Source organism: Nelumbo lutea, chromosome 1 (genome assembly GCF_056320005.1).
Source record: "Nelumbo lutea isolate HS-2025 chromosome 1, American lotus-T2T, whole genome shotgun sequence".
Taxonomy (NCBI): Eukaryota; Viridiplantae; Streptophyta; class Magnoliopsida; order Proteales; family Nelumbonaceae; genus Nelumbo; species Nelumbo lutea.
The window spans coordinates 84,120,683-84,124,158 of NC_142684.1; the positions used below are offsets into that span (position 1 = coordinate 84,120,683).

Consider the following 3,476-nt stretch of genomic DNA (forward strand, 5'->3'; position numbering starts at 1 on the left):
ATATTGCTAACTTCTTGGAAATCTGTGACACCTTCAAACACAATGGGGTAAGTGATGATGCCATCCGGCTGAGGTTATTCCCATTTTCTTTGAAGGATAAAGCCAAAGCTTGGTTGAACTCATTACCGGCAGGATCTATAGCCACATGGGACGAAATGGCCAGCCGTTTTCTCTCTAAATATTTTCCCCCTTCTAAAACTGCTAAAATGATGAATGACATCACTACTTTTTTCCAGCAAGAGGGGGAATCTTTAAATGAGTCATGGGAACGATACAAGGAGCTGTTAAGGAGAGTTTCTCACCATGGCCTCCCCATTTGGCTGCAAGTGCAGACTTTCTATAATGGTCTTACTGACTCAAATAAGACCATATTAGATGCTGCAGCCGGAGGATCCATAAATAATAAAACTCCTGAGGTTGCCCATGCACTTATTGAGGAAATGGCAGCCAACAACTATCAATGGCATTCGGAAAGAACTCAAACTAGGAAGCAGCAAGGCTTGCATAATGTTGACACTTATACAGCACTAGCTGCACAAATAGGAGCACTCAGTAAGAAAATAGATGAAATGCAGATAGCTGCCATGCATGTGCAGCCTCTTAATTGTGAATTGTGTGGGGGAGGCCACATCAGTACAGACTGCCAAGTTGGCAATCAGTTCAGACCATCTACTGAACAAGTTGACTATGTCAGCAATTCGTCAAGACAGCAGGGTTACCAGAGTCACCATACTTTTCATCCAGGATGGAGGGGACATTCAAACCAGTCCTGGCCAAATCAGCATATTTCCAAGCCATTCCACCAGACTAATCATCAGCCTGAACCAAAATCCAATTTGGAGGAACTGATGACAAAATTTATAGTAGGTGCAAAAACTAGGTTCCAGAACCAGGAAGCCTCAATCAAAAACCTGGAAAACCAAGTGGGGCAATTGGCGCAATTAATCTCTTCCAGACTGTCGGGAACTCTTCCAAGCAACACTGAAGTGAATCCACGAGAGCAGGTGCAAACTATTACCTTAAGAAGTGGAAAAGAGTTGCCTGAGGTAGAAAAGAAGAATTGGGCTGAACCCAAGGCAGAAACAAGCCTTGGGACCAGACAACAGAAGACGGAACAACCAGAAGCACAACAAAGGATGCACCAACAACCACAAGTTCCATTCCCTAACAGGATGAAGCAACAAAAATTGGAGAAGGAATTTGGTAAGTTTCTTGAAATATTTAAAAGTTTACATATTAATATTCCTTTTGCTGATGCTTTAGCCCAGATGCCACACTATGCAAGGTTTTTGAAGGAATTATTGGCAAACAAAAGGAAACTGGGAGATGTGGCTACAGTTGCATTAAATGAGGAATGTTCTGCTATCCTTCTGAACAAGCTGCCTCAGAAACTCAAAGATTCAAGGAGTTTCATTATTCCTTGTACCATTGGCAGTTTAAAAATTGAAAAAGCTTTATGTGACCTGGGAGCTAGCATCAATTTAATGCCATATTCTATCTTCAAGAAATTGGGGTTGAATGAACCCCAACCCACTAGAGTGGCATTACAATTGGCTGATAGATCCATTAGACATCCTAGGGGGATCATAGAAGATGTGTTAGTTAAAGTTGAGAAATTCATTTTTCCAGTTGATTTCATTGTGTTAGACATGCAAGAAGATGTGGAGGTTCCGCTTATCCTAGGGAGACCTTTCCTGGCTACCGAGAAAGCAATGATTGATGTCCAACAAGGACAACTCAGCCTTAGGATACAAGATGAGGAGATAATTTTTAAAATGTCTAATGCTATGAAACATGCACCCTCTAGTGATGATTCTTGTTTTATGATTGATGCCATTGAATTGACAATTGATGAATGCTTCCAGGTAAGTAGAATAACTGATCCTCTTGAACTCTGCCTCCAGCAGGGAGAACTTGAAGAAGGAGAAAATGAAAAAATAAACCTCATGATAGCATACCTAAACGATAAGCCTCAATTCAAGGGAAAGGGGTTTCTTAAATTAGAGAACTTAGGCAAATTGCCTGGACCATCAGGTAAGCCATCACCCCAAGAATCCCCCACCCTTGAACTGAAGCAATTACCATCCCATTTAGAGTATGCTTTCCTTGAGGAACCATCAGATCTCCCCGTGATAATTTCCGCAGTGCTGAATCCCTTACAAAGAGAAAAATTATTAAGAGTGCTGCGGGAACACAAAAATGCTATAGCTTGGAAGGTAGAAGATATCAAAGGCATTAATCCATCAATCTGCACTCACATAATTTTGATGGAAGAGGACAGCAAGCCTTCCGTTCAACCCCAAAGGCGCTTGAACCCCAACATGAAAGAAGTAGTAAAGGCTAAAATAATTAAGTTGTTAGATGCTGGGATCATTTATCCTATTTCTGATAGTTCTTGGGTAAGCCCTGTGCAAGTTGTGCCCAAAAAAGGGGGTACGACTGTTGTTCCAAATGAGAAAAATGAACTCATCCCTACTAGAACCGTTACCGGATGGCGTGTGTGTATTGACTATAGAAAATTAAATGAAGCCACCCGGAAGGACCATTTCCCTCTCCCATTTATGGATCAAATGTTGGAGAGGCTAGCCGGGCATGAGTATTATTGTTTCTTGGATGGATATTCAGGGTATATCCAGATACCAATTGCACTAGAAGATCAAGAAAAGACCACTTTTACTTGCCCGTATGGAACCTTTGCATACCGAAGGATGCCCTTTGGGTTATGCAATGCCCCAGCAACCTTTCAGCGATGTATGATGTCTATATTTTCAGTTTTTGGCTCTTCGTTTGATGCATGTTTGAATAATCTGGAACAGGTGCTTACTAGATGTAAAGAAACACATCTTGTGTTGAATTGGGAGAAATGTCATTTTATGGTGCAAGAAGGCATAGTGCTTGGACACAAGATCTCTCAAAGAGGTATAGAAGTCGACAAGGCCAAGGTGGAGGCAATTGAAAAATTGCCAATCCCAACATCTGTTCGTTCTTTGAGAAGTTTCTTAGGACATGTCGGATTCTATAGAAGGTTTATTAAAGATTTCTCAAAAATTTCTAAGCCATTATCTACCTTGCTTCAGAAAGAAGTGCCTTTTGAATTTTCAACTGAATGCCTTCATGCTTTCAACATCTTGAAAGACAAATTGATCCATGCACCTATCATGGTAGCACCAGATTGGACCCTCCCATTTGAATTAATGTGTGATGCGAGTGATTTTGCTATAGGAGCTGTTTTAGGACAAAGAATGAACAAACATTTTCAGCCAATTTACTATGCTAGCAGAACCTTGACTGGACCCCAACTCAATTACACCACCACAGAAAAGGAGCTGCTAGTAGTAATATTTGCACTTGATAAGTTTCATTCATATCTGATATTATCCAAGGTTGTTGTCCACACAGATCACTCGGCATTAAAGCACTTGCTTACCAAGCAAAACTCAAAACCAAGACTGATCAGGTGGATCCTTTTATTGCAA

The 3,476-nt window shown here is 41.0% G+C and overlaps 1 non-coding gene across 1 annotated transcript; it reads right to left on the reverse strand.

Annotated features, from left to right (window-relative positions):
- Nucleotides 1-203: 203 nt before the first annotated feature.
- Nucleotides 204-310, reverse strand: LOC148875788 (small nucleolar RNA R71). Its single transcript, XR_016106346.1, has one exon. It is a non-coding gene; the product is annotated as a small nucleolar RNA R71 (small nucleolar RNA).
- Between the last annotated feature and the right edge of the window lie 3,166 nt (nucleotides 311-3,476).